This window comes from Anser anser (genome assembly GCF_964211835.1).
Source record: "Anser anser genome assembly, chromosome: 2".
NCBI lineage: Eukaryota > Metazoa > Chordata > Aves > Anseriformes > Anatidae > Anser > Anser anser.
Window position 1 is genome coordinate 60,379,145 of NC_139721.1, and position 25,126 is coordinate 60,404,270.

At 38.0% G+C, this 25,126-nt stretch overlaps 1 long non-coding RNA gene across 1 annotated transcript; it reads left to right on the forward strand.

The window, feature by feature from the left end:
* Positions 1-8,476: 8,476 nt before the first annotated feature.
* On the forward strand, positions 8,477-24,090 carry LOC310893567. Its single transcript, XR_014579099.1, has 3 exons — positions 8,477-8,593; positions 13,405-15,865; positions 23,287-24,090. It is a non-coding gene; the product is annotated as an uncharacterized lncRNA (long non-coding RNA).
* Positions 24,091-25,126: the final 1,036 nt, after the last annotated feature.

Below are 25,126 nucleotides of genomic sequence, written 5' to 3' on the forward strand. Positions count from 1 at the left end.
GCAAACTGCCATGCCAGGCACCATGCCCTGTTTGCCTGCCCTGTTCACTGCGCTCCTGGTCACCTGGGGCTGTCTTTGTATGACAGATGTGTGGGGGTGTTTCTGGCTCATCAGCCAACCTCACAAGGTGGTGCCACACTCACAAGGAGGTGCTTCTCCTCATCAGCAACCCTCACAAGGGCTGCTGGATCCCAGCGGCTCCCTCAGCTGACTCAGAAAACCCCTTGCATGCCACGATACCCTGCTCCACTGCAGAACGCGTCTGCCCTGGAGCCAATTGCCTCAGCAATATTATTCATATTATTATAATCCTTCAAGATATATAAGTAAAAATATTCTTCTGCTTTAGTGTTTCCTTCTGAATATTGTAAATGGTTTGGAAGTCCAGTCATCTTTTCACATACATTGAAACTGGTTTCTCTAAAAAACATTAAAATACATATTTATTATAAATATTTATTTATTATAAATTATATATTTGAAATGCAGTCAATTGGCTATTCTATAGCTCTGTTGGAGCTATAGGTCCTTGTCCACCTTCTTTTTACCTCACTGAAGAAGACAGAGGCTTCTCTGAATCATGATTATTATGCCACATAATGGCCCCAATCCAAAATTGCTTTCAACAAGAATCACAACCAGGTCATATCCACCCAATAAACCTAATTGAAGCTGTAGGCAATGAGAATGCCATTTTAATTATTTTTATTGCCATGGGTTAACAATCAAATTTTTATTTAAATAGTATCCATTTTACATTTTTGAACACTGTTTTATTTTATTTTATTTTATTTTATTTTATTTTATTTTATTTTATTTTATTTGGTAGGGGACTCAGAGGTGTTTGGTAAATGATCTCTTCAATACATTATTTTCTTTACAACTATATTGGTCATTTACTAAAATTTTATAGCAATGTTCTAGGTTTAACGATGTTTTTAATTGTCATTTTTCAATTTGGTCTCAGCTAAAGTTTATCCCTTTAGATTAACTACCAATTACTTCACTGATAGAATTCCAGTTGTACTATGGACACACCATATAAATTAAACTACTCATTGCTTGTGAAAAACAAAACAAAACAAAACAAAACACCCTCAGTTATTAATGTGTTCTTTTCCGACTCGTTGTTTATTTCTGTTCATTATAAATGATTTATGTGATTCATTACATTGTGGTAATTATCACTTTAGACTCATAACTCTGTTATTTATGCAATCTTTGCTGTTGTTGATGAAGTACACTGCTATTTACAAGTCAGGTTTGATAAGTTGTAGATAAAGGATAATGAAACCACTCAAATCATCTTTAAAGGACAGAGAAATGAGTTGCATTTTATTCCTAGATACTGCTTATCTTGATATTAAAAAAAAATGCATTGTTTCTTAAGATGAAGAAAAACATGGAAAAATAAGAGCTTGACTCCATTACCGTATTGTTTTTAGACTAAGCAAAATAGCTTAAAAAATAAATAATAATAATAATAAAAAAGTGAACAGCTGTGTAAACACCACATTATAATTATTATAAAGAAGAGACTGCCCAGTTTAACATATCAGTACAGGAAGATATTAAATGGTGCATCACCATACTAACCAGTGACCCAATGGTCATCTCCACTCTTTCCCCAATTTATTCAACATTTTTTTCCCTTTCCCTGCCTTCAGCTTGGCTGTGTATTACACTCGAAGCCACCAGCCTGTATTTTAGACTGGGATCCAAGCCAATAGGCCCACTGTTTTTAGCTGATTTCTCCAGTTCCAAGGAGTTCCAAATGATTCTCCAGTTCCAAAGTTCCATCTGATTTCTTCCTGTTCCACTATAGAAAGCCGTTTAGAAACTCTTGTTTCTGTACATCTGTGCCTTTACAGAATCTTTTGAATGGCAAAGCTGAATAATTTGTTTCTCTGTCCTATTCCCTTATCAAGGCTTATGGTTTGAATTTTCTTCACTTTCTTTCTTTGTTTTTTTTTTTTTTTTCCCAAAGTACTGATTATTAGTTTTATAAAAAGATGCACAAAAAAACAAACAAACAAACAAACAAAAAACTTTATTCCATTACCTGTTTGTATTTGTTAATGACTAATTTCAAACACCAGACACAAAACTGACCAAACAGGAAACAAATTTTGTATTCCTTCATACAATCAGAAAAGACTGATAAAATCTTATGAAGAAATAAAAAACTTAGCTCAGATTTCGAACCAGCAAAGTGAAACATTTTCTTCCTTTGTTAGCATAACTTTTTAAAATCTAAAACTGAGGGAGATTTTGATGAGAAGACTATTAAGAAGAAAAAAATATTTATATTGGAATTTCAAATTCTTTTTTTTTTTTTTTAATCATCAAGATGGAAATATAGTTAACAAACACAATGGCTTAATGCTAGGAAAAGGGATATTTTTATAGCCTATTAAGTTGTAGTGGAGATATTTTTTAAAATTAATGTGAGTCAAACTAATCAGTAGGGAAGTTAAATTCTTATAAAGGCAATTTGGCAAAGAGTTTACAGCTCTGGCAGCACGGGAAAGAAAAAGCAATTTTTTGTCTTCCAGTTAATTGTCTTGAGTTACAGTCTGAGTGTAGCTGACATTTATTATTTTGCAGACTGGAAATGTGCAATATTTATCATTATTGTTTAGATTTAAACCTACAGCTGACACCAAGTACACCACCTGAGAGACCGGGAAACCAGATAATATTATAGAACATTCACAGGAGATAGTCTTTGAGCATGTTAAAAGCAATTATGAAAAGATTTTTTAAGGTGTTGGTCTAAGGCAGTCTCAAAATCAGCAGATTTATTGTTTTTTATTGTGTATATACTTGTGTCTTAAATTTCTCCCTGATTTTGTCTTGCCTTTGTAGAGGGCCCAGGATCTTAGAGCTGAGATATGCACTGAAGCTACCACAATTTAACCAATCATGCTGTGTCAACCAAACAACAGCATTCCCGATTACTGCAGGAGTCATTCAGCTTCACTTGCAGCAGATGAGACCTAAATAATACCAAACTCCCTCACATCTGTGGTGGATCAGTGGTATCAGTAGGAATCTGCTTATGTGTATAAGTCTTAATACATGTCAGCATGACTTTTGCAGAGAGGTTACACATATACAGTACAATGTGGGGCTATGAAAACAGGCAGTGATGTCTCTGAGGTTGTATCAAGCCCCACACAATGCATAACAAGCCTTTCCCTGAGCATCAAAGGGCTGCAATCTGCTCCTCTATAGACGTACTACTTGGCACACTATTCCTATGCTTCTCCTTGCCTTCATACTAGCTGTGTATACTGTAGGCAAGGAAAGATTATTCTGTTGTTATGTGGCTGTGAAAGTTTGTGGCACCAATATTAGTAACAACTAATAAATGGTTCAGAAAACTTCAGTGGACACCAGCCTCATCTGCAAACAGTCTGAATAAGGCAAGACACTGCTCTGTGCTTGGATAATGTCTATTTTATACCAAACAAGGGAGACTAAGCAATGATTCTTGGATCAGAATACTCTAGAAATTAAACAGTTACATTTCTCTTGGGTTTGGGTACTTTTTTAAAAGTATAGAGGTAGATAACAGTTATAGCAGGGAACATTTCACAGACTGGTGTATATATTAACAAAAATGGCACTCCATAGTCAAAGGTATCAAAACTATAAAGGTTGTGCACACTTAATGCACTGCAGTCTGCACTGGTAGTTTTGGATCTAATTTCTCGGCCTTTTCCTGCCTTAACTCAGTGGAATATATAAGATCTTATTTGGTATATATCCCGAAAACCTCTGTATAACTGTGGTGGTTTTATCCAACTGGGTAGCTGAGCTCAACCACAGTTGTTCTTTCACTACCCTTCCTCAAATAGAAAGGGGGAGAAAATGTGAGGAAAAGGGCTCAAGGGTTGAGATAAGGACAAGGAGATTACTCAGCAATTATTGTCATGGGCAAAACAGACTCAGCATAGGGAAATTAGAGAAATATATGACCAACAAGCTAGAGAAGGGAGAAACAAAGAAAACAAAATAAAAACACCTCCCCCCATCCACCCTCTTCCACCTCCTCCCCCCAAGCAGCACAGGGGAGCAGGGGAATGGGAGTTGTGGTTAGTAGTTCACCTCTGCCGCTCCTTCATGGTCACCCTCTTACCCTGCTCCATGGGGGGTCCCTCCCACAGGATGCCATCCTTCCTGAACTGATCCTGCGGGGGCTTCCCACAGGCAGCAGCTCTTCAAGAACTGCTCCCACACGGCTCCGTACCACAGGGTCTATCCCCCAGGTGCAAACTGCTCCAGCACGGGTCCCCCACAGGCGGCAGCTCCCCCCAGACCCCCTGCTCCTGCATGGGCTCCTCTCCACGGGCTGCAGCTCCGGCCCGGGGCCTGCTCCTGCGGGGGCTCTCCATGGGCCACAGCCTCCTCCAGGCCACATCCACCTGCTCCACCAGGGGCTCCCCCATGGGCTGCAGCGTGGAGTTCTGCTCCATGTGGGACCCATGGGCTGCAGGGGGACAGCCTGCTCCACCAGGGGCTTCTCCACAGGGGAACTTCTGCTCCGGCACCTGGAGCACTTCCTGTCCTCCTTCTGCACTGACCTTGGGGTCTGCAGGGCTGTTTCTCACTCCTCGCTCTCCCAGATGCTGTCGTGCAGCAGTTTTTTTGACCCTTTCTTAAACCTGTTCTCATAAAGGTGCAAACAAGATCGCTATTGGCTCGGCTCTAGGCTTTGGAGATGGACGAAACTGGCCCTTATCTAAGGTGGGGAACGTTCTGGATTCTTCTCACACATGCCACCCCTGCATTCCCCTGCTAGCAAAACCTTGCCATGTAAACCCAATACAATAAGTAATAAAAATAATTTAGGCTACAAAGCAAAGTCAACAGATTTCATATTCCAAACCTATAATCGGAGTCCAAACTTTTATAGCTAGCAGTGCACGTACTTTACAATGATTTCCAACTATACTGGGTCTGGCTGGAGTGGAGTTAAATTTCTTCGTAGCATCCTGTAAGGTGCTGTGTTTTAGACTGGTGACCAAAACGGTGTTGATAAAACACCAATATTTTAGTTGTTCCTGAGCATTGTATGCACAGCAACAAGTCTTTCTCTGTTTCTCACACTGCCCTTCCAGATAGAAGCCTGGGGGTGGTCAAGAGGTTGAGAGGGTACACAGCCAGGACAGCTGACCTACCCTGACCAAAGGGATATTCCACACCATAAAATGCTGTCCTCAGCAGTAAAAGCTGGCAAAAAGAAAGGGGCTGGGAGTGTGTGTGTTGGGGGTGTGTGTTTGTGGCTAGAGTATCTGTGTCCCCAAATAATGGTTTATAACAGTTATGTGTGATGAGCCCTGCTTTCCTGGAAATGGATGAACACCTGCCTGCTAATGGGAAGTAGAGAATGAATTCTTTTTTTTTTTTTTTTTTTTTTGCTCTACCTACTAAACTGTTTGTATCACAACCCACGTTTTCTCACTTTTCCCCATCCTATTCTCTCTCCCACCGAAGGTGAGTGAATGACTGTCTGTGGTACTCAGCTGCCTGTTGGGGTTAAACTACAACACCTACAGATACCAATGTATGGTGTCCCATAAATCACTTTTTGTCTTCTTTGGTGACTTGGTGTGTGTGTATGTGTGGGCGGGGGGGGGGGGGGTGGTGAGGGGGGAAGGCAAAAATAGCTACGTGACTTGTAAAGCATGATTTTATGATTTGCATAACAGAGGTCTTTACTTTCTAAGCTTGAAACCAATATTTCTGTTGTGAACAAACAATAAATTGCATTTATAATGGCTTGAAGAAGCAGAAGGTGAGAAATCAAAATTCCTTTTCATGTTTTATCAGTAATTTTAAAATGAAAGGCTACAAAGCATGGATGTTTCCATTAGGTTAAATGAATTTCATTTTATTATTATGAACTTTATTTTTAATGAGGCAATATAACATAATTGGGAAAGTTGGGCTGTAAGTCATTAAGTTCGGGCTTTCATTCTTGTTGAAATAATATCAAAGTTTTCTGACATTTGCATGTTTTTGCCATTGACCTCTTCCTTGAAATATATAGCAGAAATATACACAAGGAAATTCAATTCAGCTTGATGTAAATAAGAGAAGTTAAGGAATCTCTACTTAAGCAAGTTATGTTTGACATTCAACATGAGTTGTATTTAAAGCTTTCTTATTTTGGCATTCTCTGCTGTTCTTATTAAAGGAGACTTTGGGAAACTCATTAGAAATGAAGAAGAATGATAGAGTTTTGCAAATGAGATCACGCACATTTTAGTGGGAGGGGAGAGTGGAAGCCAATACATCTACAATGTACTCTTTTCATTTACTTCATGCTTGAAATTTTAGCTTTAAGTTTGAGGTTAGTTCATAGTTGAGGATAATACACCTCAGAAAAGGTATAAAATATTATTAATATGAGATTTCCATGTTCTCCGCAGTTTTATAAGAGAAGTTGGGATATGATCTTTTATTTCTTTTTTCTCTCTGAACAGCGATGTTTGTGCACATGCATATTTACCAAATGTGGATTTTGCATTCTACCATAACTTTAATAGTATTTTTCTTAAAGCAACAGATTGGTTATACAAACTATAATAAGAAGAAGAAGATTGGTCCATTGTATAGGCAAAATAAATAACTTTTTGTTGCACACTTGTATATTGAGGATTTTGCATTCATTTTTCCATAATATTCAATTTCACTAAGCATTAATGATTTGAAACTCTCCATGAACGTTCTATATTTCGAGAAAAGTTCTTGTATTTCCATTGAAATAATTCGGTCATATTAAGAACAAAGCAGCATTAAATGAAGAAAATGTTATGTCTTCCATATTTATAGATTATTAATATTCATACTTTTAAATAGTTTTAGTATGTTCATGCCTTGAAACAGAGACTGAAAGAGAAAAGCCTTTTTTGTTTAAAACAGAAAACAGAAAAAAAAAAAAAAACATTCCTTTGAAAAATATCAGTTACCACAAGTATAACAGAGATCCACTAGATTTTGGAAATAATATTTTCCAGGTTCTCTGAAATCAGAGCATATTTTACTGTCCAAAATTCTTAAATAGGGACTGAGAAAAGTCAGGTATAGTTGAAGACCTTTGTCAGAATGAAACAACACAGCACTGGAGAAGACAACTCAGAGGATAGCCTGCATTGGCCATTCTCTAGTTAAAATATGGATATTAAAAAAGATGAATTGATTGTGGTAAGGAGTTGGCACAGTGACCAGGGGAATGGGGAGACTGGAAAAGAAGTTAGGGGATGAGAGTAGGGTTTATACTGGATTGTGGTCAGGAAAGCAGAGCTGCAGTGAATGGACATAAGCTGTCAGTAAATGACAGGGAAAAAGCAGTATCTATGGGTAGACACACATTTTTACAGACAGGTGCAACTGAGTCCTGGTCATGCTCCAAGAAGATCTGAATTCAATCTGCCTATACATTGAAGTGTCTGGAAGTCATTTATTTGTATGGCAATGTTTGTGACTTAGCAGCAATGCTGACGGGCAGGAAGCATAACCTCAAGTCCATCAGTGTATACTTCCACACTTCTACACGTCTGCATGGCCTGAAGCACAGGCAGAATTAACCTGACTTACTGGAAAAAGCTTTGCAAGCACAGTCCACAAAGCTAAATGACAAAGGTACCTTACCATTCACAAAATTAGGACGTGTTTGTGATTGTTTTGAAAGGGCTGCAGAAATTATTACTACCCCATGACCATTCATTACTGTTCCAAAACTGGATCCTATGTATATCTGGTTTTCTGCACAAGTATCTCAACTACAATTAAAGTAGATAAAAGCTGTTATGATTGACTTCACACTGACATGAATTCAAATCGTGTCATACAATTATACATACAACTCAGCTGCAGAGGCAGAAACCCCTGACAGATAGAAAGGAACTAACCACATTAGCTTCTTTGATTTCTAGAGTTTTATCCATGAAAATGCAATTATTTACACAGATCAAGTGGATGAGTCCTGTGATGTATTAACATTACTGAAAAATAACATGATCCTGTATTCATTTTTTTTTTCAAAATCTGTAAAATCACACACGGAAGAATGATTTCTGACAAACTGTAAAATCAAGTGCTAGAGTGGAAAAGCACTCCATAACCTACATAGTCTTTAACCATACAGTATGAAGATAATTCTGTGATGTAGTATGAAGATAGTTCTGTGAGCATATAATAGGGGAGACATTTCAGACATTCACAAAGGTCTTAAATCCTGCTAACCAGCAGAAATTCAGCATGGAATATTTCAGACCTCCTGAGGAATGTTGGTAAAGTTGTCTGCATATCAAAGAATGATCAAGTAACAGGTTACTTTTGCTGGAGCAGTGAGCCCTTAAACTTGACCTTAAATGCAAGGGATTATCTTTACCTTTTTGGAAATGTAAATTGCTTAGCCAAATTTAGATGCTGTTGGTTAATTCTTGACTATGCCTTATTTTGTGAAGCTTGAAGGGTTTCACAGAATGGCCGAGGTTGGAAGGGACCTCTGAAGATCATCTAGTTCAAGCCCCCTGCCAAGCAGGATCACCTAGAGTACATTGCACAGGAAGGCATCCAGGTGGGTTTTGCGTATCTCCAGAGGAGACTCCACAACCTCTCTGAGCAAGCTGTTCCAGTGCTCTGTCACCCTCACAGCAAAGAAGTGCCCTCTCATATTCAGATGGAACTTTCTGTGCTTCAGTTTGTACCCGTAGCATCTCATCTTCTCACTGGGCACAGCTGAAAAGAGCCTGGTTCCATCCTCTTGACCCCCTCCCCTCAGATATTTATATACATTAATGAGGTCTCCCCTCAGTCTTCTCTTTTCCAGGCTAAACAGGCCCAGTTCTCTCAGCCTGTCCTCATATGATAGGTGCTCCATTTTTCTAATCCACTTCGTAGCCCTCCTCTGAACTTGCTTCAGCAGTTCTATGTCCCTTTTGTACTGGGGAGCCCAGAACTGGACACAATACTCCAGGTGTGGCCTCACCAGGGCTGAGTAGAGAGGGAGGATCACCTCCCTTGACCTGCTGGCAACACTCTTCTGAATGCAGCCCAGGACACTGTTGGTCTTCTTGGCCACAAGGGCACATTGCTGACTCGTGGTTAGCCTGCTGTCCACCAGGACTCCAAGGTCTCTCTCTGCAGAGCTGCTCTCCAGCAGGTGTACCTCCAGCCTGTGGTGGTGCTTGGGATTATTCCTCCCTAGGTGCAGGACCATGCACTTGCCTTTGCTGAACTTTATGAGGTTCCTCCTTGCTCATCTCTCCAACCTGTCGAGGTCCCTTTGAATGGCAGCACAGCTCTCTGGGATATCAGCCAATCCTCTGAACTTTCTGTCACCAGCAAACTTGCTGAGGGTGCACTATTCCATCGTCCAGGTCGTTGATGAATAAGTTGAACAAGACTGGACTCAGTACTGACCCCTGGGGCACACTGCTAGCTACAGGCCTCCAACTAGACTGCACCACTAAACACAACCCTTTGAGCTCTGCCATCCAGCCAATTGTCAATCCACCTCATCGTCCACTCATTTATGCTGCACTGCCTGAGCTTGTCTATCAGGATGTTATGGGAGACAGCGTCAAAAGTGTCTACCTTGATGAAGTCAAGGTAGACTACATCCACCGCTCTTCCCTCATCTACCCAACTAGTCATCTCATCATAGAGGGCTATCAGATTGGTTAAGCATGGTTTCCCCTTGGTGAATCCATGATGACTACTCCTGATCACCTTCTCATCCTCCAAATGCTTGGAGATGACCTCTTGGATGAGCTGCTCCATCACCTTTCTGGGGATGGAGGTGAGGCTGACTGGCCTGTAGTTGCCTGGGTCCTCCTTCTTGCCCTTTTTGAAGACTGGTGTGAGATAAGCTTTCTTCTAGTCCTCAGGCACCTCTCCTGTTCTCCACGAACTTTCAGAGATGATGGAGAGTGGCCTAGCAATAACATTGGCCAGTACCCATGGATGCATTCCATCAGGGCCCATGGATTTGTGGATGTCAAGTTTGCTTAGATGATCTCTGACCTGATCCTCGTTGACCAAGGGAAAGTCTTCCTTTCTCTGGACTTCCTCTCTTGTCTCCAAGGTCTGAGACTCCCGAGGGGTTATCTTATCAGCAAAGACAGAAGCAAAAAAGGCATTCAGCAACTCTGCCTTCTCCACATCCTTCGTCACCAGAGCATCCACCCCATTCAGAAGCAGGCCTTCATTTTCCCTGGTGTTCCTTTTTCTAATGAATTAATTCCAAATGAGCCTTGTTCTTCCTTGTCTCATCCCTGCATATTCTGACAGTGTCTTTATATTTCTCCTAAGTGGCCTGTCCCTCTTTCCACTTGCTGTAAACTTCCTTCTTCTGTCTGAGCTTCGCTAGGAGGTCTCTGCTCATCCATGCAGGTCTCCTGCCCCCTTTGCTTGCCTTCTTACTCATAGGGATGCACCGATCTTGAGCTTGGAGGAAGTGATGCTTGAATATTGACCATCTGTCTTGGACCCCCCTTCCTCCTATGGCCCAAACCTGTGGGATTCTTCCAAGTAGATTCCTGAAGAGAACAAAGTTTGCTCTCCTGAAGTCCAGGGTCGCAATCCTACTTTCTGCTCTGCTTCCTCCTCTCAAGATCCTGAACTCTACCATACCATGGTCACTGCATCCAAGGCTGCCCCCAACCCTCACATCTCCAACTAGTCCTCATTCGGTGTCCAGCAGCACACCTCTCCTTGTTGGCTCCTCCATCACCTTTGTCAAAAAATTATCAATGCACTGCAGGAACCTCCTGGACTGTTTGTGCTTAGCTGTGTGGTCTTCCCAGTAGCTTTCAGGGTGGCTGAAGTCCCCCATGATAAACAGGGCTTGTGACTGAGAGGTTACTTCCAGCTGTCTGAAGAAGGCATCATCTACCTCCTCTACCTGATCATGTGGCCTGTAGCAAACACCCACAACAATATCAGCCATGGTAGCCTGCCCTTTAATTCTTCATCCACCCCTAGGCAGAGCTCCATGCATTCCAGTTCTCTTACATAAACAGCAAAAGAACATGAAGAGTTTCATTCTATGTGTGATGTTTAATAGGAAATTTAGCTGCCTCTTAGGGTTTATTCTTAATTCTCATGAACTTCTTATTGGAAGTAACCCTGGAAGTAACCTGCAGTCTTCATTCTGATATTTTATTCTACCAATTTAATATGCTTCTCACATGACCTATAGCTTCAAAGTGTTTCACCTTCATGGCAAAGTTGTTAGGACAATCAGGATTTTTTATTTAACAGAAGAGGTTGAACAGGCTGCTCTCCTGTTTATTAATTCCATGAATCCATTCTGTGAGATTTCTGTTCCTTTACCAGAATGAACCTTTCACAGTCTTCCCATTCTGAAAGTTCAAATAATGACTATGAGCCACCGAAGTTTATTTTGAGTGAAATGTTTTTAGGTACTTATACAGCAACCCCACTTGTATGTGTTTTATTGCTTTTACTTTTTCACTCTCTTTAGCTTTAGTGGTCTCCTGATTGATTTTATGACCTGCAGTCATACAGTATAAAATTGGTGAGCTGAATTTAGTCTTTGACCTTGTGCTCTATCTTTCAGTACATTTTAGAACTGTTAACTTGATGAAAACCAAACGGGTTGTTTGTTTCTTTGCTTAATAAATTCAGTAATAAAAACATTGAGTAAATAATTTCTAGATCTCTTTTTCCTTGGTCCTACTCAAGAAACAAACAAAAATAACAGACAAACAACAAAGCGAAGAGATCCTGAGTTATGGCATTCCATAACTGCCTATGAGGGTGATTATGCTTCAAAGTCCGTCATGGAGGTACAGAAAAGCCCTGAACAGGGCTTCAATTGGCATAAATAAAACACAACAACAACGATAATAATAAAACAGAAAACATGAAATCACAGATCATAGTTAGAAAACCAGTATCATGCTTTGTTTTTCATTAAGTGTGTCTGAAATGTACTCTGGGGAGAGAATACAGGAATACATTCTGATATAAGAGACTATTCTTTAATCTTGTTAAACTAATTTTAAATTATGGCCTATCTTTCAGTAAGAGTTTATACCTCTCACGTGGATAAAATAAATGCCTTCTAGTCAACTTTTATATCTTCATGTCAGGAATGAAGTCTTTCGTAACTACTGTATCTCATATTAGTAGCTCTGATAATTCCAGGATTCTCAATAGTTCTAGGTTGAAAAAACACTTCTTGACTAATATCTCTAGTATTTATTCTGTGTTCATTTACTTATGGGGAGTTTATTTCTAAATACCTGTTTTTCAGTGCCACTCTGACCCCAAATCAACAGATTTTGTAAAAAGATCCACTTTCAAAAACACACAAGGAATAACTAGATGTTAGTTTCCCACTTACTACAACCAGCTTATTATACTTAAATTCAACCTGACTGTACCTGCCTGTTTGGCAATAGAAGGTTTGTTGTTGTTTTTGATTTTTTTTAATCTAATTGCAAGAAATGAACCTTTTGTGTACATTTATAGACACAGACACACACCTATACACATATATAAATCTGTACTTCAGAGAAATAGTTCCATATGATCTTTTTTTTTTTTTTTTTGGCAACCCCAGGAAATGAATATATGTTTTTCCTTAGCTTTGCTTCAAGCACGAATGAACACTTCATTTTCCCCCTCTTAATCAGGTGCATGACTTTGACCTTGTTGTGAAAATAAAATACGCAGAGTAAAACTACATGACATGCTGTAGTGCTTTTTTGGTCACTCAATATGAAGCCAGAAACACAGCTGCTTATTAAATTGTTTTGTTTGGTTTGTTGGTTGGTTTGGTTTGCTTTTCCAGTTTTTACACTCTTTGAGTTTCTGAATTGTATAAAAGTTCAACAATAATTTTATAATTTGGGGAGCAATTTTATAATTTTATATTTATAATAATTGTATAGTTTTTTATATATATATATTTATAGTTTTATATTTATAATTTTATAAACTGGGGAGTAATCCTGGCTGCCTGACTCTGACAAAGTGGGAAAATATTTAGAGGTGTATTGTTCTAAAGATCAGTCTAAAAGAGTATATTCTGATATGCTGATATGAGTATATTATGCTGATAAGTATGAGTATATATGCAGATAAGAGTATATTATGATATGCTGATGTGCTATATAAGGCTGATACACTGGAATAACAACATTTTTGCATTAGGCAAAAAAAAAAAAAGGCAGAAAAACATATCTCTTTAGAAGCTCTTTAGAAGTTCATCTGCTAAAAAGTTGATCAGATCTTTTTTTTTTTCTTGTTTCTTGTTTCTTGTTTCTTGTTTCTTGTTTCTTGTTTCTTGTTTCTTGTTTCTTGTTTCTTGTTTCTTGTTTCTTGTTTCTTGTTTCTTGTTTCTTGTTTCTTTTCCAGAAGAGAAATAACCTGAATGTTTTCCCCAGCAAAGTCAATCTTCAATGCCATTATCTTTTGCATTTCATAACCATCAAGGCCCAGTTCTCACTGAAATGGGAGACCACCAAATTTTTTTTTTTTTTTTTTTGCTTTTAAATGTTAAACATATCACTTTAAGAATTCCTCAGTAGATGTCTGTGATGTCAAATTTGGTAGAATTTGAAGAGAAAAATGTTCATATTCATAAAAACTATTTAATAGGTACTCATTTTCAATTTTGACCCCAACCTTAAATAGTTCTGAATATAACTCATGTTATTAATTGTCATAATCAAAACTGGCATTGTTGTGCTTCATGAACAATTGAGAAAAGATGAAAAGGCAATAAACCTTAATCAGCTCAGTGATTAGAGAAATGTATCACAGTGTGAACACATGGTGATACATACATCCACTTTCCCCTTGTACTGAAAAACATTGAGAGTCAGTTGTATTTCCCGTGGACATGAAATGCTGAACATCAAACAGCCGAGTGTCTGCAGAATAGGTGAGCTTTCTGTCAGGATGAATATCCCAGTTAGTGGTCAGTTCAGCTGTTTCTATGGTTACAGATTAATTCAGTGGTTAGAAAGGTGACCTTTGGTGTATATTTTACTTGAACCAAAAACACAAGTGAAAGCTGGATATCTTGAGGAACAACTATGTTTTTAAGCATAGATTGATGATTAGACTTTTATTGTCTTCAAAATCTATGATTTCATGATCAATGCTAACAAAAAAATACCTCAATGAAAAAAAAAATATATATATATATAAATATTTTTTAAACTACTTTAACTCTCTTTAGGAGAGAAGTTTGTGTAGAAATTAACATTACAACCCCTGCAGTTCAGAGAATGATTTTTTAAGCCTGTTCTTAAAGCCTGAAGAAAACAATTAAAGATAATGGCAGGAATGTGGTTTCTTCATGATGAATAACTATATAATGTGTATTATTGGATGAAATCTCAAATGGATTAGAATTTCACTAGTACTCTTTATTAAAGTGCGTTTCTGAGTGAAATCATGCTCATTTTAAACTTTGCTTTATGCATGACATTAAAGTAATCAAAGGTCTCATTCCTTATAAATATGCTTCCTGAAACATGACTCAAAAGTCAGAGATTTATACCATCCCTTCAAAAATAAATACATAAATATATTAATTAAAACCTCACATGATCTATATGGATATAATACTGAATACGAGGACTATGCAACACAAATGGAGGGGAAAAAAAAAAAAAAAAAAAAACAGTACTTAGCATTTACTGAAAAGAAAGTACAAATTTTCCTAGTATTATTGATATTTTACCCCTCATCTTAACAGCCTCTATAAAAGCAAGATATAGTGTCCATCAGCACTAAATATGCAAAGGAGTCTACTGTTATGGTCTACTGCAAGAATACTGGTCATGTCCTTCTGGATAAGTATTAGTAGGACCAGGTAATAGGTTTAACAACAGCAAAATGTTAATGTTTTAAATGCAGTATAGAGACAAAAATCTTCAAACAGAAAGAATTTCTGATAATTAACAATTCTGTCAAATGCTGATGCTAGATCCAAGGGTAAGGTAAATTCTGATGCTTGACCTACAGAGTCTAAGGAAATAAAGTTGGAGTAAATAGATCTAAAAAAATAGATCTAAGGGAAAATAAATATTATTCTGGGCAAATATACCTATATCTACAAAGGAAGCATTGAATTAAACAGAGATAATCTCAATTTTTTATTTTGTTAAACGTATATTCAAGACACTACTTTGTCTTAAAAATCGAGTATCCTAAGGTCAAGACCCAATTTGGGTCTACAGGACCCTTTATGCAGACTTTTTTTTTTTTTTCACAATTATGTAAATTTTCTGTGGGGAAAAAAAAAAAAGCATAAAGAGTTCTGTAGAGCCAATACAGGTGCTAGAGAACTGGAAAGAGTCTAGGAAACACAAATCCTTTACTTAAGGTCAATTTGGCAACAGATGAACAGAAATCTGGATTAGTACAACAGAAATTCCTCTCATTTATTCGTTTTTAACAGATATGAAAGACCAGAGAAACTGTAAAACAAGTAGTTTATTGGCTATAGTGTTGTTGTTTGTTTGTTTGTTTTTGTATCTGTACAAAGTTCAATTAAGATATCACAGTATCATATGTTAATTAGAATACATTTGAAAAAAATGTGAATATGCTTTTAAAATGTACACTGAACCCAGGTTTGATACATAATGTGGTACAAGAGAGATATAGAATACTTTCTGCAGTCTTGTAAGAGATATGCTGGCCACGCCTCTTTTGATGCCACCCAGGACGCAGTTGGTCTTCTGAGCTGCAAGTTCTCACTGCTGGCTCATTTCAAGCTTTTCATCCACCAGAACCCCCAAGTCCTTCTCCACAAGGCTGCTCTCAATGAGTTCTTCTCCCAGTCTATACTCAGGGGACATAGGTATGTAATCTTATGATAAGCTCATTTCTTTTAATCTGTTGTTTGTTCATTTGTTTGGTCGTTTCCTTAGCAAAGTATTTCATTGCTTTTACTGCAGCATGAATAGAGACAGTAATATTTACATAGTACCAAGTATTCCAAAAATTTAGAATGACCATAGCTTTTTAGTCCAACTGATCAGAGAAATACCTGGAACTCACCTGCTGAGACATCATTGTATCAGAAACTGGCCTCCCTAAATCCACAAGCCAGACTCCAACACTGTAGTCAGGCCATGGTTCAAGTCTTTGAAAATCAGTGAGAAATATGGGTTAACCACATTGAAATATGTTTGCCAATTAATTCTACTTTTGTCAGAGTAGATCTGTGACTAGAACAATATGTATAAGTTTTCACACACAGAGGCCCTAATGAGCAGACCTGATGTGGAAGAAGGAAATGTTATTGTCACAGAATCACGGAACCACAAAACCACAGATTGGCTAAGGTTTGAAGGAATCCTCTGAACGTCATCTGGTCCAACCCACTGCTCAAGCAGGGACACCTAGAACAGATCGACCAGGACTGTATCCAGATGGCATATGAATATCTCCAAGGAGGGAGACCCTACAGCCTCTCTGGGCAACCTGTGCCAGTGCTCACAGAATCCCAGAATCATTAAAGTTGGAAAAGACCTCCAAGTCTTTTCCAGTCTGGTCCAACCATCACCCTACTACCAATGTCACCCACTAAACCATGTCCCTAAGCACCAGGTCCAACCTTTCTTTAAACACCCCCAGGGACGGTGATGCTAACCACTTCCCTGGTCAACCCATTCCAATGCCTGACTACTCTTTCTGAGAAGAAATGTCTCCTAATTTCTAACCTAAACCTCCCCTGGCGCAACTTGAGGACATTCCCTCTAGTCCTATCACTAGTTACCTGTGAGAAGAGGCTGACCCCCAACTCCACACAACTTCATTTCTGGTAGTTTTAGAGAGCAATAAGGTCTCCCCTGAGCCTCCTCTTCTCCAGACTAAACAACCCCAGTTCCCTCAGCTGCTCCTCATAGGACTTGTGCTCCAGGTCCTTTACCAGCTTCGTAGCCCTTCTCTGGACACACTCCAGGGCCTCCATGTCCTTCTTGTAGTGAGGGGTCCAAAGCTGAACACAGTAGTCGAGGTGCGGCCTCACCAGAGCAGAGTACAGAAGTACTCATTCACCCACAGAGCAAAGAACTGCTTTCTGGTATTTAGATGGAACCTCTTGTGTTCCAGCTTGGGCCAATTGACTATTGTCATCTCACCAGGCAAGAATGAATTAATCACTCCAGTAACTACTGGCAGTTTGGTTGGGAATAAAACCCATGAAAACCCAATGCTTTCATTGAGATTGACTTCCGAACTGCGATTAGGCAATTAAAATAAATTTATAATTTGAGGTATTTACGTGTAGAAGAAGAGTGAAATAAAAACAGGAGAAAGGCGAAGATTCCAAAATACATTCTCCACCTTTATTTATTAGTAGCTAAAGTACACACAGAGTTATGCAAACAGTATCAGGGGTTTTATAGCTACACAAGTTTCATTAGCACTAAAAGCAATGATCATTAAGGTGAATGAGCTGAAATAACATACTGTAAAATTAATTATTTTTGTGAGTCCAGTTTTACCTGGCTGAATAATTAATCACAAATATTAATGTTGTAATTTCAAACAAGTTTTTATGAAATAACTATTCACCAGAAAAGTTGCTACTTACTCTGATGACTGTGGTGATTACTACAATGTCAAGAACTGGATTTTTTTTTTTTCTCCCAAGATACTTATTATTTCCACTGTCTTTTGATATATCTTATCTTTTGTGTGTCAGGAAGATTGTTGGTGGAAAACTAAGTATCTTATTACCAGCTATATTAAATTATGGAAAAAAAAAATAATCTATTGTCATTCAAACAGTTATGACTTACCAAATGAAACCTGAGCAAACTGTAAACTGACAGCTGGTTATTTCATTACAGGGTTAATGCTAATATCTTTTGTACTCTAGGCTTTCTGTTTTCATCTGCAAAATGAAATCATTGTTTGGAAGAAGGCATGAGTTAATTAAGAAAATATTTTTCAGTGTATGGATTTTAAATATATACTAACATATTCTGTCTCTCTTTAGACTTTATTATATGCAGCTAGAGCCCATAGTTTAATAGTCTCCATATAGCATTTGGAATAGTTGGGTTCCCAAATATTGATACATTCAGATTCCAGCAGTACCAAATCAACAATTCTTAACATAGCAGATACCCCTTACACACCACATGACGCCTGTTTTCTTCTTGACATAGGTTTTAGATGCTTTCCTTTGCAAGTCATTTAGCTGAAATAAGTAAAGTATGGTTGTAAGTAATTCTTACAGCATAGGTTGAAGAGAAAAATTATCCTATATAACACTCAAGTTTCAGTTTCATCCTCCACCTTGCTCATACAGATTTGAGGCTATTATACATGAAATTCTGGGGAAAGAAAATAGGAACAAAGAACTGGAAGTATGTGTCACTGAGTCTAATCATACTTGTCTCTGCCTTTTTTTATAAGAACTTCTGCTGTTGTGCCACTGTTCGAGATTGTACAATAGTGCAAATTAACTTTAGTCTAAGTATTTGTTTATGCACTTGGGACACAGATTTTTTAAAATAAGGTGTAAAAATGTTGATACTTTTCACTGATCCATATATATTTATTATATATACACATGCCTATATTGTGGCATGCCTATATTTCTTTGGTAAAGGAAGGGCTTAACTTACATTGGGAGTAGTTATAGTTCCAGTATTGCATTACTGTAAAAAGTAGCATACCAGTAGGGAATTTGGAAACATTCTTTGAGATTTTGCAGAAGACTCACAAAGAAATTTAAAAAGGGATTCATCCAATCCCCATATTAGACAACACAGTCCATGAGAAGATTGAAGAATCATAATGCTGAGCTTATAGCATCATTTTATCAAATGAACACTGTTGAAAATCATACATTCTGAGCAAGGTTTTCAGGTTCCTTAAACAATGCAAAGAAAAGCTGAATACTTTGGAAGAACTTTCACAAGAGCAAGTGTAATCAGTAGGAACATGCCAGAATTAACTGATATGAAGTATTGAGGGCCCAACTTTTCACCTCCAAAACTGCTCTGTTTAGTGATAACATGACATCCCAACAGGATTCACAGACACATACCCTCTCCTGATATTTTCCACAGAATCATAGAATGGCATGGGTTGGAAGGGACCTTAAAGATCAGACAGCTCCAACACCACTGCCGTAGGCAGGGATGTCACCTACGAGATCAGGTTTCTCAGAGCCTCATCTAACCTGGTCTTGAACACCTCCAGCGATGGGGCATCCACAACCTCTCTGGGCAACCTGTTCCAGTGACTCACCACCCTCTGAGTGAAGAATTTCCTCCTAACCTTTAATCTAAATCTCCCCTCTTTCTGTTTAAAACCATTCTCCCTCATCCTCTCATTATCTGACTGAGCAAAGAGTCACTCTCCATCTTTTTTATAAGTCCCCTTTAAGTACTGAAAAGTCACAATGAGGTCACCCCGGAGCCTTTTCTTCTTTAGGCTGAGCAACCCCAGCTCTCTCAGCATTCCTTTGTAGGAGAGGTGCTCCAGCCCCTTTATTATCTTTGTGGCCCTCCTCTGAACCTGTTCTAATAGGTCACATCCTTCTTGTGCTGGGAATCCCAGATCTGGACACAGTACTGCAAGTGGGAACTCACAAGGGCAGATTAGAGGGAGACAATCACCTCCATCAACCTGCTGCCCACTCCTCTTCTGCAGCTCAGAATGCAGTTGGCCTTCTGGGCTGCGAACACACACTGCTGGCTCATGTCAGCTTTTTATCCACCAGAATACCCAAGTCCTTCTCTGCAGGGCTGCTCTCAATGAGTTCTTCTCCCAGTCTGTACTCATGTCTGGGATTGCCCTGACCCAGGTGCAGCACCTTGCACTTGAGCTTGTTGAACCTCATTAGGTTCACATGGGCCCAATTCTCAAGCTTTTCCAGGTCCCTTTGGATAGCATCCCTTCCTTCTGTTGTATCAACTCCGCCACTCAGCTTGGTGTCATCTGAAAACTTGCTGAGGGTGCACTCAATTCCACTGTCGAGGTCATTGATACAGATATTAAGCAGTACCAGTCCCAGGACAGACCCCTGAGGGACACCACTCATCACCAGCCTCCACCTGGACATAGAGCCGTTGACTATTGAACCACTCTCTGGGTGCGATCTTCAAGCCAACTCCTTATCCATTGAATGGTCCACCCACCAAATCCATATCTCTCCAATTTGGAGACCAGGATGTCATGTGGGACCATATCAAAGGCCTTACAGAATTCCAGGTAGATGACATAGGTTGGTCTTCCCTTGTCAACTGATGCAGTCACTCCATTGCAGAAGGCCACCAGATTGGTCAGACATGATTTATGCTTGTTGAAGCCATTCTGGCTGTCTCGGATCACCTCATTTGTCCTGCATGTGCCTTGACATTGCTTCCAGTGGAATCTGTTCTGTGTTCTTTCCGGGCACAGAGGTGAGGCTCACCAGTCTGTAGTTCCCCAGGTCTTCCTTTCTACCCTTTTTAAAAATGGGAGTGAGTTTTGGGGCATATCTTTCAAAACACTAAGGCTTCATCAACACAGTGCTGGAGTCACTAATACTCCTGTTAGGGCTTCAGTGATTGGACTATTTCCAGCCAGTCCTTGCAGTCTTTCTGGAAAGAACAGCAAGTTAAGGACATCAGCCATCTTTATGCTATCACAGTAAGAACTGTTGGAACTGATTACTCTATTAATGTCTTACAGGGACTCCCAAAGTTCCTTTAGTTTAGCTTGGGTTTGTTTATTATTGACTCTTATCTTAGTTTATGGATAATGAATCTATCAGTGATACATTCATTTTAAATTATCTTTATAAAGAGAGAAGCATATCAGTGAATTCAGTTTGACACTGAACAGCTACCCAATCCATAAAACAGACAAGTCTATTTTGTAGATTGCAAAGATAGGCCAGAAATACCGATGAGCCCTTTTGTTCACTGGTAATTGACTCTTTCTGAATTGTGCCATCTGTTCTTTTTTAGGTGAATGATTGATTAACTGAGCAATATATGATTAGTGGCTTGCCTTGCTACTGTACTGTACAAGTTGTTCCAGAGTGTACTTTCGACAGCCACCATCTGTATGCCTAAGAAATCAGCCAGGGCCAACATTCTGCTCTGTGGTGTTCATGTAATCCTTGGAGCTTCAGTCAGTCTACTGACCTCATTGTCTACGGTGTTGTGGTCAAACAAATCTGGATGAAAGGTTTTTTCTCTTCTGATTTCTTGTTATTGCGTCCTTCTCCCCCATCCCTACTTTCGCTCCCAGCAAAACAATTCCTTTAAGCTTGTTCCCCAAGCCACTGAGCTCTGTTCGCTTTTTAAAATTATTACTTATCTTTTAGTTTAATCATAATGTCTTTAATCAAAAATGGATACCCCAACAGGGAAATCTGCATCAGTGCTCAGTCAGCTGCACAGTAAAGAAGTGCTTCTTGATGTTCAGAGGGAATCTCTGGTGTTCCAGTTTGTGCTTGTTGCCTCTTGTCCTGTCACTGGGCACCACCAAAAAGAGAATGGTTCTGTCTTCTTCTCACACTCACTTTAGGTGTTTACAGGCATTGATAAGATCCTTCCTGAGCCTTCTCTTCTCCAGGTTGCAGTCTCAGCTCTTTCAGCTTTTCCTCATATGAGAGATGTCCTTAATCAACTTTGTGGTCATCATTGGACTCTCTCCAGTAGCTACATGTCTCTCTTGTACTGAGGAGCCCAAAACTGGACACAGTACTCCAGATGTGGTCTCACCAGTGCTGCATAAAGAATCCTAGAATGCATCACATTCACATAAACAACCCTATAACAATAATATATGTGGAACACTGTTCTTATTGCTGGGTTCTTTCTCTCTGAGGAAAACAGAAAGAAGATCATGATCACAAAATATGGACTCTTACGTTGCTTAAACAAAACATGATCAAAAGATTAACAAATATGAGTAAAAAAGTGAAATGTATAGAATATTAAATTTACTAATGATTCACAAAAGCGCTTCTCATTAATGCTTTAGCATAAATATTAAGCATTTGAAAACTAATACCATGACTGTTTATTCTTAAAATTTATTTCCAGTAATAAAAAAAGTCATGACATTATTCCACTCAGTATTTTTGTTAAAAGACTAGAAAATCGTGTCTACTGTTTTAGAAGAGAGAGGAAAAAAAAAATCTGTGCATTTTCTTCTATATCTATACTTCCTCTTAAAATACAATTAAAAAAAAAAGATACACCACATTCATTAAAATATTACATTCTCCACCACCTCTTTCTCTCATTACTCTTTTGCTGTACATCACAAGTCTGTGTGTAATGTAAAGCCTATGAAGTGATAAAATCTGAAATGTTTGACATGAGGAGAAGACTGGAGTATATTTAATTAGGTGTACTTGTACTGAGACAGAAGGGGAATTATATTACAGGGTCAGATAATGCCCAAATGTTGTTTAATTATAGATATAAAATGTTATCTTTTTATGTTGGCAATGAACCAATTAAAATATGGACAGTAAAAAGCTATGAACTAGAAAAGAAATACTAAAAGTAACATCTTGTAGTGCACATATCTGCTTCCTGTGTAAATTCTGCTTCAGGGTTTTACTGCTGTCAATACCGCTGACATAAAAGCTGTAAAAGCACAACCTGTGCTCTATTATGCCTTATGCATCATCAACAAAATTGACAGTTAACACTGATTTCAAAATCTGTATTGCTGACGGCGAAGGATTTATATCAATGAATATTCAGTTGCAAGACAGCCCATAGTCCTCTGCTGAAAGAAAAAGAGATGGGAAGAAATCTCAAATACAATAAGAATGGAAACTACTGTGGGATAATTCCTTGAAAATAAAATTAAGCTTTTGCCACCTCAACTTTTTCAAAGATCTCTGTCTGATAGCTTACAGCTCTTTCTTTTTATAAGACAGTATGATTGATATAATGTAGGGGAACCAATGACCCTGGTTCTTTTCTTAACGTGGCAATACACCATAAACCACTGTTAAAGCAGAGCATTAACCTTGCATATTAACTCATCCATGCTAACACTTATGCTAACACATTGAAAAACAAAGTCTAAAGAAAATCAACTCATTGATTCCAAAAAATGCCAAAACAAGTTCAGGATGAACAAATTCTGTCAATGTAATATAAATGTATTATTTCACCCTAGGACCATAAGTTACAGACATTAGTATGTTTGTTGTTGTTGTTTGTTTGTATGTTTTTCTTTGTTTTCATTAAAGCCCCCCCCCCCCTTTTTTTTGTTTGGTTTGGTTTTGATTTTTTACCACAGGTGTTCACATTGATGGAGTATTTCAAAATGTGTCTGAGACTCCAACAGACCTGCAACATTGGATTTCCAAATACAACAACACCTTCAGTTGATTGATTTGTGTATGTCTCTGATGTCTCTGTTTATAAAAGAAGAAAATAATTCAGAAGACTAAGGCTCTAACCTAGCACTATTGCTGGTTTGCTCATGTGATCTTTGAGAAGCCACTTCAGATTCTATGCCTTAACTTTCCCATTTGAAGAGGGGAAATGACGTTGCTTACATCACAAGTGTTTATCAGAGTGTTTTGTCCATGTTAAAAAAAAAAAAAAAACAACAAAAAAAACAATAAGCTACCTAGATGGTGTAAATTTTAGTATGTTCCAACAGGAATTCATTATCATGTTCTAGCTGAATTACTGAATTACCTATTTTGTAATTATTGTAACTCATTTATTTAAATAAAAAGGCTTTAATAAAGGATTTTTTAAATGTTTTTAGAAGATATAAAGTATAAATCAGTGTGGATATTTCCTTTTTTTCCTGGCATAGTGCGAGAAAAATATTTTCAACTTATCTGTAAATGTTTTAGGTCAAATACACCAGTGAGTATATCTGAGGAAGATAACAACATTCAGTGAACAAATGTCAACTCTACCCTGCCAGCATCTGTTAAGGAAAATGATTGTATCTGTGTTGATAAATAAATAAATAAATAAATAAAAATAAAAAAAGGAGATAATCTCTTTATCATGATACTGTTTATAGTGTCCACCACTAAGAACCAGTAAATGTGTCTATCTTTCAAACATAGGCAGAGAGGAGAGTGACACAAAGAATTATCAGCTGGTTATTCTCACTGCTATAACTAGAGATATAACAGGAACTGAACATCAACTATTCATTTCTAAGTATAGAGAGAATATTAATAATACAGTAAGGAAGACCAAAAAAAAAAAAAAAACACTCCAAAACTAGCAAAATTCAATTTATTCCTTTGGTAGGATAGCTAGGATAGTGTTACAAGACATCAGGAAGCAGAACTGAAAATGCCATTTAAAACTTTTAACGCTTCTTCCTTCCACAAAAATATTAAAAGCAACCTCATGTGCTCATTCAGTCTCTAAAACTGAATGCATAGCAGGTTAAACCATTTAAGTGAAGCAGTTGTTACAATTTATATTCTCAGAAGACCATCTTAGTGGTCCTTTGAAGCATTTTTGTTAGCCACCTGGATGATGAGATAAAGATAACATTTAGACTATTCACAAATACTAAACAGATAAGTAGAGTCATAAACACTCTGCAAGACAGGATGAAAATAATTTTGATAGACTGGAGAAAGTGACATCAACAAGATAATAAAAAAATGTGAAGCACTACATTTTTAAGTGAACAAATACAAAATTAGGATTATCACTTATTAGGATAGACACTGAAGGAAATGGATGTGAAGGCCTAAAGCAAACTTTAGGCTTGATAAGAGTCAGCAAATTGATGCTGTTAAAAATGATGCAAATCGTCATGCGGGCTGTGCTAGTAAGACTATCAGATGGAAAATACAAGATGTAATTGTTCTATTGACTCTTTGAATATAGTTCAAGAAAATTTTAATAATCTTGGGATTCAGGAAAATGAGGACATTAATTTGTTTTAAATTTAAATATTAAGCATTATTTTTCAGGTAAAGGGGGGGCTAGCTAAAACAAGAGTGGGATAGAGGGGTAGCATTATGATAAGACTTTTGAAGATATAATATAAAATAGTTAGAAGAGCAGAGTTAGAAGAGTTACAAAAGCATGTAGCCCTGACCACTTCAGGACTAAACAAAATTTAAAGCATATTAGTGAAGGTATTATCC